The sequence below is a fragment of the Stegodyphus dumicola genome, chromosome 1, assembly GCF_044657685.1.
Source record: "Stegodyphus dumicola isolate Sdum_Otavi_A_Nest chromosome 1, ASM4465768v1".
Taxonomy (NCBI): domain Eukaryota; kingdom Metazoa; phylum Arthropoda; class Arachnida; order Araneae; family Eresidae; genus Stegodyphus; species Stegodyphus dumicola.
Genome location: NC_140768.1, coordinates 193,652,289 through 193,665,177, shown reverse-complemented (window position 1 = coordinate 193,665,177; position 12,889 = coordinate 193,652,289). Strand labels below are relative to the sequence as shown.

At 33.6% G+C, this 12,889-nt stretch overlaps 1 protein-coding gene across 6 annotated transcripts in view; it reads left to right on the top strand.

Annotated features, from left to right (window-relative positions):
- Nucleotides 1-12,889, top strand: part of LOC118199605 (carbohydrate sulfotransferase 1-like) — a 190,080-nt gene that overhangs the window by 61,650 nt on the left and 115,541 nt on the right. Inside the window, exon 1 of one of the 6 annotated variants that reach the window (XM_085824413.1) lies at nt 9,989-10,131. The exons of 4 other annotated variants lie outside the window; for them this stretch is intronic. The gene's annotated coding sequence lies outside the window, so the exon portion shown is untranslated. Of the gene's footprint in view, nt 1-9,988; nt 10,132-12,889 lie in introns of those variants that run through there. One more of the 6 variants, XM_085824406.1, reaches the window with a different exon arrangement.

Here is a 12,889-nt window from a genome sequence, read left to right as displayed (position 1 = left end):
ATTTCGATGCGTTAATTGTAAGACCGGTCTCTTTTTAATAATTTTAAAACCTCTTCCAAGTCCTTAATATGTTGCTCCAACGTACTACTCGTTATAATTATATCATCTAGATAAATTAAAGTCTATTTTCCTAGGACAGGCTTTAGAACAATGTCCATAGCTCTCTGGAATGTTGACGGGGCCCCACACAGCCCAAAGGACACGCGTAAAAATGCATAAGTGCCCGATTTTGTGATAAACGCGCTTTTATGTATATCTTCTGGTTTCATGGCTATTTCATAATAGCCCAGATGTTAAGTCCAACGTAGTCGTATATCTCGTAGACTTAATCTTTCTAATAATTTCCTCAATCACCGGCAAAGGGTAAACCAGGAATTTAGTAATACTATTAAGTTTTCTGTAATCGATAGCAAACCTCCAAGCCCTTTTATCCGAAGGAGAGAAATCGTTCTTTTTCCTACATTGTACGAATGGACTCGCGTACTCAATATTTATGGGCGTTATTATCTGGTTCTGCAGCATTTCCTGAATGCGTTCCTCAATAATTTGCTCTTTCTGTTTATCATACCGGTAGGGTTTAGTCCTGCAGGGTTTATCGGCAGTTAGTTGTATATCATGCGTTACAATTTGACAGTTACCAGGCCGTTCTGAAAACAAGTTTGAAAAAGTACTCACCACTTGCTCAATGGCTTGGCTTTCATGGACGCTCAAATGGCTCAAGTTTAGCTGAGGTTCTTCCACTGGCTCCACCACCCTCCGATCCATCTCCAGCATGATCGAATTCTCCTGAAAATTTAGCTTGGCTTTTGCGGCCTTTAAGAACTCCATGCCTAAGATGACTGGACTCTGTAAATATTTCACCACAAAAATTAATACTTTAAGGCTCTCCTCTTTTATCTGTATTTTTAATGATAATTTCCCAATACATTGACGAATTTTTCGCTTGGGCCGCTATAATTTCTGTGTTTTTATTTTTAAATTACCGTAACCTATTAAAACTCTTATTGAAAAATTTATCAATCATAAAGTTGCCTTCTGCCCCTGTATCAATGAGGGCTTCCACCGGTACATCGCTGACCAGGACTTGGATGACTGGTAACTGTGAATTCTTTACCACGACCGTGTTTAGGTATCTTCTTGAGGGCTTTTGCGAAACTTCAGGGGTCTGGACCCTCGCTTTTACAAGTCCCTGTAATTGTTTAAAGATTTCTTTTCAACTTCAGTCTTTTGGGTACGCGGACGGTTTTTTTTCGAATTTCCTCTTTGCGCCTTGACCTTCGTGCTTCGATGAGTTCACTTGATAGCTGTTTCCCCCATAAGAGCGATTTGTGTTAACGGCCGGTTGATTTGAGGACTGTCTTCGGGAACTTTGAGAATACGATGCCCCTCTAGATTTTTCCGCTATTCGTCGGTTTTGGAACTTGACCACCAACTCGAAGAGTTCCTGCAAGGTGCTTGGATTTCGGATTTCCAAGTAATCTTGGAGAGCAGGTAGTAATCTTGGTAAAATTATTTCAATTATCTCAGTGTCGGGTTTCTTTCAATACAGCATGTTTGTCAGTTTAACTTTTCGCAGAATAAAATCCGTCAAATCTTCAATATTACGTTGATAAATACTATAAAGTTCGGCTTCTAGCTTTGCTCGGTCTTTCACTATCGGGAAGACCTTTAATAATGATGCTTTAAAATTTTCAAAGGTATCTGCTTGGCCTCCGAATTCTCCTAATAAAAATCTCCCTATACTCTTCAACCATAGTGAGGCCTGTCCTCTTAGTGCAGACGTGGCAATGGCAACAATGAATGCCCTAAAAGTGAATTTTGTAGCTATTACAATATTTTAGGTCATACGTGACTGAAAATAGAATACCCGTTACAAAAATTATGTTATGATAGTAATGGAATTTTAAGGAGCAGTAGGAAGTGAAAGAATACAAATGACGTGTGTAAGAGTGATTACATTCAATTCATTTAAACTTCTCTCTGGTTTTGTTTCAAAATCCGTCAATCCATCACTCTTAATAGCCTGAATAGTTTATTTATAGTCACTTATACAAGAATGCTTGCTAAGGATATTATGTTAGCTAAAAAAGTATAGTTTGAGTGCATTTTATATACACATGCATACACACACACACACACGTGTGTGTGTGTGTGTGTGTGTATGTGTGTATATATATATGTGTGTGTGTGTGTGTATATATGTGTGTGTGTGGTATGATCTTAAATTCACTTAGTGCGAAATCGAGTTATACTACTACTTGCGCAATTGCTGCTAAGTAAGTTAATAATAAATTATTTATTAAATAATATTGATTATATTATCTCCTAAGATTAATTATAGTAGAATTATCTGAAAAGAGTGAATCCATGTTTAGTAAGTTCTTTTTCGAAAGATGTTTTGAAGTAACTTGAGTGTAAATTGTTAAAAATGTTTAACAGGGACTTGAATTAAATGAATAACAAAATTTCAATTGCAAAAGGAGTAAATTAAAAGTAAGTAATTAAATTAAATGCAAGTAATCATTGCCATGTGTGTGTGTGTGTGTGTGTGTGTACAGGGTGTATAAGTACAGCGTTGATAAACTTACAGGAGAGACAGAGTACACCTGGACGATGGAGTCCCGGACGATGGACCGAGGTCGTAATTTCGAACACCTTCTTTAATAACGATCGTTATTTGTTTTGGTTCTTATTTGCAGCTTTTTGCTGTACTAAACGTAATAAATGTTTCGTCTGACTGTTTGTGTCCTTCCTTTTTTGCTTTTCGTATCGTCACTACAGCGGCAGGGAAGCGTTTCCGACCATGCATTGCTATGTGATTTCCCATTTAATTATGACCATGCATTGCTATGTGATTATGTAATTTCCCATTATGTCTAGGTGTACTCTATCTGTCCTGAAAGTTTGTCAACGCTGTGCTAATGCACCATACATAGAATTGAGACTAAAGATTCTGACAAAGTTTATTTAATTAATTAAAAAATATGTCGCGTACAGTTTCAATTGTCTGTTTCGGCGAAACGCGATATGGAGATAGCTTGATTCGAAGTTCGTTAAAAAATATTTCCCCCGATATGCCTTAATGAAATTCGAATTGGGCTAATCTGCCATTTACCGCTTCTTAGTTTTTATATTTTTGCTCGAATAATTTGTTAATACTTTTACTAATGTTGTAATATACCTTAATTAGATTAGCATATTGCTTACTATTAGTGTTGATTTTTACTTATAAATAATCAAATGTTGTATCTGTTATCTTATAACACATTTCATTGCAACTTATTTTGCTTATGTTAAAGTTTTCACGGAACCGCAGTATTTCAGCGGCTTTTTAGCGTACGAACTAGGACTTTTCTCTTTTAATTCTGCAGCACAATGCGCACAGTTTTTGACCACATAGATCTTTTATCGTTTGTTCTTTTTACTTTACTTTAAATTATATATATATATATATATATATATATATATTCAATTCGGAATAAACATAAAAAAAAAAAAAAAAAAAAAAAAGACAGAAGCACATTGGGGAAACTACAAGAAAAAGAGGGGCAAAACATGTCAAATCCAAAAATGAAATAAGAAATTTACATCTTTCACTGCATCTTCTTCATGGAGGTTGGTGCAACAAAAGAAGTAAATAAATCAGCCTGTTTCTGAACCAGCAATTTTATTTCAGAGCAGCAATAAGTTCAAAACTTAAAAAATTTTCAAAGAACAATTAAAGCAATCTGTGAACCACTACAGGCCGAAGTAAGCAATGCAAATAACGACTATATATACTATATATTTATATAATACAGAATTTATTTACTAAATAATATTGATTAATTGATTATATTATCTCCTAATTAAACTTATGATTATTATCTCCTAAGTTTAATTAGGAGATAATGTAATCAATTAATCAATATTATTTAGTAAATAAATAATTAAACTTAGGAGATAATATAATCAACTAATCAATATTATTTAGTAAATAAATTATTATTAACTTACTTTGCAGCAATTACGCAAGTAGTAGTAACTTGTACATACAACATTTTATATAGTACAGAGATAACGGGTGGCCATAATTAAACTGACAGTGCTCACAGTGTTCTGTAGCACGATCTATTTGCGAGAATGACGCCACATTTTGTAGGAAGATTAAACAAGACGGGGACGAAGGATTCCGCGAAAAAAAAATTAGTTCCAAAAGTCACCGCTAGGGGAATATTTGGCACTGTGTTATAGAAAATGGAGTGTTAACAAATGCAAATCAATACGGAAATTACCTTTTATCTTGCATCCAAATGAGGTTCAATGTGGCTGCCGTTATTGTGGACCACATATTGCATTTTGTGCACAGTATGCACAACAGCAGAAAGTAACATGTTTGCAGGATTTCCCGTACAGTCCGTGATATGTTATCCTTCAACGTAGGCAGGTCCTGGTCCACTCCTTGATAGACCTTGGACTTAAGGTAACCCCATAGCCAGAAGTCGCGTGGGGTAAGATCAGGCGACCGAGGTGGCCATGCAGTTGGAAAGTAGCGGCTAATGACTCTTTCTGGTGTGAATTTCTGTCGTAGCATCTGTTGCACCCGTACAGAAACGTGTGGAGGTGCTCCATCTTGCATGAAAATGATTTCCCCCGGGCATTGTCTTTGCTGAAGTGCCGGAATGACACAGCTGTTCAACATGTGGCGATATTTCTCTCCGGTAACAGAACAGGTTTCCGGTCCTGTCGGGGTAATGTTCTCATAGAAGAATGGACCTACGATAAATTCCGCTGTGAACCCACACCAAACAGTTACCTTTGGTGAATGTAAGGGAATTGCTGTGACTGCATGTGGTGATTTGTCATCCCAAATTCGGCAGTTCTGGGTATTCACAGTTCCATTCAGGTAAAAGTGGGCCTCGTCTCCCCATAAGATTATCCATCATGGCAAAGCATCACGGCCAAGCATCATCCACCTCCATTCTGGCAAGAAAGGTGAGAGCAAAAGTCAATCGCTTATCATGGTCGGGCTACAGTAACTCCTGTACACGGCTGATCTTGTACGGATAAAAGTTGATAATCTTTCGTAAGATTTTCCATACCTTACTGTAAGGCATATCCATATTCCATAAGGCATATCATAATAGAAGGTAATTTTATTCCGTATTAATTTGCATTTGTTTACACTCTATTTTCTATTACACAGCGCCAAATAGTCCCCTAGCGGTGACTTTTGGAACTATTTTTTTTTCGCAGAATCCTTCGTCCCCCGTCTTGTTTAATCTTCCTACAAAATGTGGCGTCATTCTCGCAAATAGATCGCGCTACAGAATACTGTGAGCACTGTCAGTTTAATTATGGCCACCTGGTATATTGATATTGAAAAAAATGGCAAACATCTTGTTAACAATTAAAACAAAGTCTTAATCAAACTTATCTTTAAAATAAATAATTTACTTTTCTTTGTTTTAAAGGTAAGTTTGACTAATAATCTTTTTCTAGTTAAGACTTTTATTATGCAAAATTAAATTTTCAATTCTAAGCTAATTAAGCGCTAGAGTTTATTATTTTATGTCCTAATTATTTTTAATAGTTCTTATATATATATATATATACATATTATTATTATTATTGTTTCTATCATCATCATCATCTTCATTAAGCACGTGTATATATATAATATTAATTTTTGCTGATTTTTGAATCACAGTGTATGTAAACAGTTCCATGGAAGGGTTTTGAATACAGATTGAAATCTAAGAATCAGTTGACTACTATAAAATGCAAAAACTGTTATCTATAGATTTCCGAGCGTAGAAAGGACATCAGCGGAATTATAAGACAAAAAATATATATCATCCGAAAAAAACAACAGATCTCCTGTCTCACGTTTAAATAATATTTTATGAGATACTATACGAGTGCAGATAACCATAACCTCCACTGCAAAGTATTCAGCGTATTATTGGATGTCGCTGAATGAAAATTGTAATCTAATGCAAGATCGGTTCCTCTTCGATCTACCAGCACCTCATGGAGTACGAAACGAGACAATGTATGGGACCTTTTGGGTTACAAGATAGCGATTTGACCCCATTTCATTCCGCTTTTGATCTCAGCGGGGTCGTTTATCAGTTGGATTTGTGAACTTCCGTCTTGACCTGTCTTACTACAAGTAAAAAAAAAAAAAAAAAAATGACTTAGAGGCGCAGATGCCGACATCATCTTTTTTTGCATTAACATGCAGGGGCACGTCGCATTTTCTGTTCCCTTTATTCATTTACTTAGTTTCTTTTTTCCATCTTTTATGCGAGGATTGTGGAATAAGAATTTATTCAGACTTTTGTTATTGCCTTAAATAATGCATTGCACGACACTTTCTCCTTCTCGCAAGTTATAAAAAAACTGTTGAAAATGGTAGCCTTTCAAAGGTATCTTGCAGGAGCCCCATTTCGAAGGAAGTGAAAAACTGGTTGAAGGGCGGGAAAAAAATCGTTTTTGATTGTTGACAACTCCACTTCAGAAAATGGATGAAATGGAAAACTTTTTATATCGCCTTTGTACGGTTTTCTAGCGAGAGAAATACATTATTTATGATTTTGTATTTTTATGCTTCAAATGCACAATGCCTAATGCCGCGCAAACATTGGCAGTCCATCCCGGCTTGGAATTCGCCAGTTGCCGAGGGGATTAGAGCGTTGAACACTGTTAGTTCGACTTGCCTTCGAATCCGAGCAAATGGTTGGTGTCAAAGTGCTTTCTTGATTTTCCATGTAACGGAGATCCGATCGATTTTTTCTTAGAAAGCTTTGCAATGCCTTGTCATATTCGACTGAACGAAACAGCTCTAAAACGGCTGAGTCTATAAGCTTTTCGTAGTTCCTTGTGTAATGCAAGGCCGAGTGAGTTTTCATTTCCCGCTGTATATCATTGCAGTACTTATAATTTTTAACTAGGAGTGCATCTCTTTCCATGGGCAGACTGCCATGGTCTGCCATGGTGTGTTTTGCTTTAATCAAACAACTTTAAAAATTTTTTTTGAATATCAAGCGTTAGAGTCAGCAATAACTACATTTTTAGTCCAAAGGGGCTTTGTCCCTGAAGGACTATTGTTTCCGTTTTGCGATTTTGCGTTGAATCACTATAAATGTCCGTTTCACTTTTCAAACTGTTGCCACCAAATGTTAGAGTTCTGCATTATATTTGAAGAAATTAAATAATGAAAAATCTGTATGAATGTATGTGTATTTCTCGCATTGTGATAAAACAACGATATATAGAGCCATCCAATTTTGAATGACGTAATATGAGCATGTGGAAGATCAAATTTGAAATTTGGAATTTATTTTATGATGGATTTCACATTTTGTAAAACTTTAACGAATTTTTGATTAACAAACTCAACGATTTAAAAGCGAACAATGGCAACATTCTAGGGGAAAAATTCTAGGTGGAAAAATCCTTTTTATCTCCAGCGCGCAGAATTGTGTATCGGAAATCCTAAAGATAGGCTCATTTTAAAATTATTTTGCGACACTGCTATTGAATTGAATCTTATAGTTTAAGTGCAAAGTACGTGATATTTAATAAATAAAGGTAACACACAAAACGTTAAAAAAACGCACCTTTGGACGTGATTTAAAATCTGAAACCTTTCAGATTTTTTTATTATTTTTTAAATTTGGCTTAATTTTATGGCTTATTTTTTGGCTTATTATTATTATTATTATTATTATTTTCAAATTTCTGACCTTCCATAAAATTTATTTAGCCTTTTACGGGATTTCAAAAGGACGTACATACCAACCTTGGCATATCAACACTTGATTTTCTCTTTTCACTAATCATTTTCGTTTACGTATTTTCTTTTTGAATCCAAACAAATTTTACACTATCAGCACAGGATTTTTCTCTTTTCGGTAATCATTTTTATTTACCCACCCCCCGACTCCAAACAAATTTTACTTTATACAGAATGAGAACAGACTTTATGAGAACAGAGTTGTTCTTATCTACGAAAGTTCGTAAAGTAGGGAACATCTGTATTTACACAATTTTGTCTCATATTAAGCAATTTTTTTTTACAGATTTTTCACACACACACATATATATTTTATTGGGAATTTTTGAATTTTATTTCTTTCGTGTCTTGTGTTAAGTTCTGAATTTCTTATTTCTTAACTATAACTGATTAAATTCCAGTAGCATATTGCGCGGAAATAATATGAGGATAATTTTGTTTTAAAATAAAAAATTTTGATACTCTTATATAGCGTTTATTCTTTTTATCTGTTGCTTATTTTGACTAGAATTATTAACAATAAGGGTTCTTTAAATCGAAAAGATTTTCTACTGTATTCTTAGCACGGCCATGATGTCAAGTGATGATAACGTTAGCTATATAGATCACACAGAAATTTTAAATGAATATAATTTTATATCCTCTGTGGTGTTCTCCTTCGAAACTGGGATGATAGTTCCCCGTTCTCGCTGGTATATTTCTATCGTTCCCTGTGGTGCACCATGGGCAACGTTCTTGGGGATGAGATTGTTTAATTACGGAAGGCTTTTGGACATTCTCAACAAATGCAAGTACCCGGTCATTTGGAACAACAACAAACATAAAATCTTATTTCAGATTAGAAAGAAAATTTTCTTACGCACAGAAGCAAAGAATTTCCTTCTGTATTACTTTCCATATGATGTTGACCAAAAGTTGTAAACTGTACATGTATTAAACATTTTTAAAAATTCAAATTGCATGGTTTTAATTAAAGACACTGAAAAGTAAGAAATAATTTTTTTCAACTATCCTAATATTCTAGGTCTTATATGATTAAAAATAAAATCGTGAAGGTTTCATGCACAGATTTTCATAGGACATTTACAGAATTTCAAGGAATAATATAGATATGACGTAGATGAAAATGATCGCATTCAATTCGCTTAATAATAATTATAGGAGCTTTTCCGTTATAGGACAACACGAGCAAAATAATTTTCTATAAAACACTATATGCGCTAACGTTGTGTTTTATCCACCGTTAAACATAGTATTTTTCTTCTCTCTTAAAACGGTGTTTCTTATTTTCAAAGTAAGCACTGTCAATGAAAAGGTTTTAAAGTGTGATATTTTATTTTGCTCTTTGTTACTTGATATAGCTAACGTAAGAGACATATTTCTTATGTTTAGGAAATAAATTTTGTAACCGAAATGAGCTGATGAAAAAAGTAGTATATTTCTCTATTGGAAGTATCAAATTGGCTCCTGCAGAAAACTGTTTGTCGTATGTTATCCTATAATGAGAAAGACCCCAATTTTGGTTTAAAAATCTGCCATTATTAGCAACTATAGTCTTATTTTTGGTGACATTATAATCAAGAATGTTAGGTTAGCTAAAAAAGTATTAGGATAGCCTGAACAGATTATTTAGTTTTTCGTTCGGAAAGAGATGTGTGAAAAATCAGTTGTATCTTCACCGGGATTCGAACCACAGATTTTCCACTTGGCCAGCTAGACGTAATATCCATGTAAACTGCAAGAGTACGTACAGTCACTTGAGATGATTCCTTTCAAGTTAAGAAAATTACTTTTTACTTTTGGTGTACTTGATTAAAATCGAGTAATTTAAAATTTTTTGTATTTTAGTTCTTGAATTTATGTCACGGTATATTATGCGTGTGCTCGAACCTTCATTCCATTGCTCAATTTGTGCAATTTATTTATTCTTCCATTCCTTATTGATATGCAGCAACATGATTAGCAAGGCCGTTAAGGAATCTCCACTTACTCATCATACGGGTTTCATCTGTTCACAAATATTAAAAACTCTGTGATAAATATCCATTTCAGAAAAAGATTTCGTTAGTATTCGCTCGCTGCAGTGCATATGAAACAGGCGAAAATTGATGACATATTTTTTGCATGTAATCACACATAAGCTGTGTAAACGTTTGATGCAGTTGCTTTACAGTTTCTGTGAATCCTGGCGGAAAATTCTGAGATAAGAGCAATTTATTAGTACTAATGTAGACGGTGGATATTGCCTTGATCTTTAATTTTTGCAATTGAATTACTCATGCGGCAGATCTTTCATTTAAACACAGCATAGCAAATGACAAAAATTTAATCGTTTGTTTCCTTTTACTTAGGTAAGTAATTTAATATAAATCTAATTGAAATAAAATATTACATTACCAAACAGTTTGATTGATATTTCAACTCTCAGCACTGATAATGTTGATTTCAAATGAAATCAATAGTTTCAAGAATATTTGCTTCAGAGGCGTACTAGTCAACTTTTGAAATCACAGGTCTAAAAGCTATATTGATATGTAAAATATGGCATAGAAGGATCAGTACAATATTTGTTAACGCACTTATTCTGGTAGCTTCTCAATTTTCGTTTGATATATCGTTTATTCATATTTTGAATGATATGATTTCATATTTTGAATTCATATTTATGAATTATATATTCATATTTATGAATTACTCATTAATTACTTATATATTATTTATGAATTACTCATTATTTATATATTTTATATTTTGAATGATTTGATTCATATTTGTTAGTATTTTGAAATTTCGAATTTTATATTTCAGTATTTTTACTGCTTAGATTTAGAATTACTTGCTATATAGGTTTTTTCTCTGCATTTTACCAGATTCAAATTGTTTTTCGTTATTTATTCTAAATAGGGAGGCCAACTTGTATACATAAATAATAAATATGCTTGAATTCGATATAATATTTTTTTTTCCCAACTTATTTTGCGAAACGTTTTACAAATAAAACTAACCTGTCATCAAATATAAAATTACACAAATAACAAACAAATGTTTCATTTTGAGCGCCTTTTTTCGTTTATGTTCTTAGATTTTTAGACTTCAAACTTTGATACAAATTTAAAAGACAATTGGAAGCTTTCGTACTTAACGAAGTCAGTTTTCAACTATACGCAGTCAGAAAATACCTGCTTGATTTGTTTGTTTGGGGTGCTTTATCGGGAAACGTTCTTTCGTTTGTTTTGATAAAATTGAATAGGGCAAAGCATACAAAGGTTGTCTGCCTACGAAAAGGAAAGTCTTTGTTGAAGTCCTTTGCAATAAATTTGGTATTTATGTTATACTTAGGAAAAGAAATGAAAACACACACACAAAAAAAAATATGTAGGTACATATATACACACGGAAAAAAAAAAAAACCATTGTAAGGCATAATAATAAATTTTATTGATCTTGCCACGTGCCGCCTGTGGTATACCAACCCCCAATTCGTCGCTAATGGTCTTAGAAATAGGCAATGCTCTCGTAATTGAGAGAAAACTACAAATTTTACAAAAGATTACAAAAGATCTACAAAAGATTACAAAGAAAATTTTACAAATTTTACAAAATATTTTACAAAGAATTACTAAATACTTTCAAAAGCTGAAATAAGTTAAAAATTAACCTCCAGGTTTTAAGCAATCAAGTTAATTTTGAAGTTATTTAGAAAATTTTGTAAGGTATCTTTTCTAAGGGTTAACCAAAGTTTTTAGAGTAGAATATGACTTTTGCCAAAGTATGGTTCAAAGATCACCGACATAAATAACACGCAAATCAGAATTTTTATTAAATTCAGTCAAATTCATAATTCATTTATCAGTTATTTATGCTGTAAAATGCCAATAATTTAGAAATATACGTTAGTAATATACGTTAAGTAAACCTATGAGTGATGGAGTATATAAGAAAATTGAACACCAGTAATTCGCCTCGGTTTCTGTTCCCAGAGATGGAAATGAGCTAGTTGCGTAGGGTTTCCTGGGCTTTACTATATGTAGCATAAATATGAAGCCAGTGTCTGTTAGAAAATCATCCATGAAGACATCCTTACATTTTTAAGCAGACAAGCAGTCTGATTTATTGTAGTAGTCTACTAATACGCAAAATATTATAAAGGAAGCTACCTAGTTATACATAGATGCTACCTAGTTATACATGGATGAAAACCACAAAAACATACATGGATGAAAACCACAAAAACATACATGGATGAAAACCACAAAAACATACATACGTAACCAGATCATTCGTTGGGATTCGAATTCATAGTGAGGTACTAGCCTTTTGATTTCGATTCTGTCGATTTCGTACTATGCTTATCCTCGCAGCATACCAATGGGTGAATGGAGACGTCTAAACCAACATCGTCTCAAAAATGTAATAGTACAAAATATGAAGGCACAGGCGTTGTAACAGTGTAGAAGTTGTTAGCTAAACACGGGTAGCTCCACCTATATTAGATTCCGGACCTTTTCTATATATAATTTGAAAGCAAGCCCGTTTTAAGTTAAAATTTCTTCACGAAATCTTGAAAATTTTATCATGAAATTTCCAAGAATTCATGTTTTCCTTTCGAATTTTTAAGAATTTGTGAATTTCTTATTTTTTAAAATTTCTGTGCGAAAGCATCCTACCATTGGCAGAGAGTCCTTGCTTGCTTTGACTTAATTAGTATAGTTAGTTATTCAATAAACCAGTATCCGCGTGTTGGGAGTCGTGTTGTAAAACTTTGGTACTTTTTGAAAAGTGACCAATCCATTGATGACTTTATGAACTGACGAATTGTTAGATAATCTTAACGGCTCAAAGGCACTGAGTTCTGTTCATAAATAATTGTAAAACAAAACATTTTATTATTTAAAAAAAAAAAAAAAAAAAGCAGGAAATTTTATAAGAAAAAGCAAAAATCTAGTGTATGGCTGATATTTACATTTTTACAATCGGTGGATGCTGTTCAGTAATGATTATATAAAACGCGTAAATCAACGTGGGACTAACACGCGTGAGTGACTGTTGCAGTACTACCAGGAGGAATTATCTGTTGGTGGTGTTGGCTGTTGTCGCATGTATACTCGG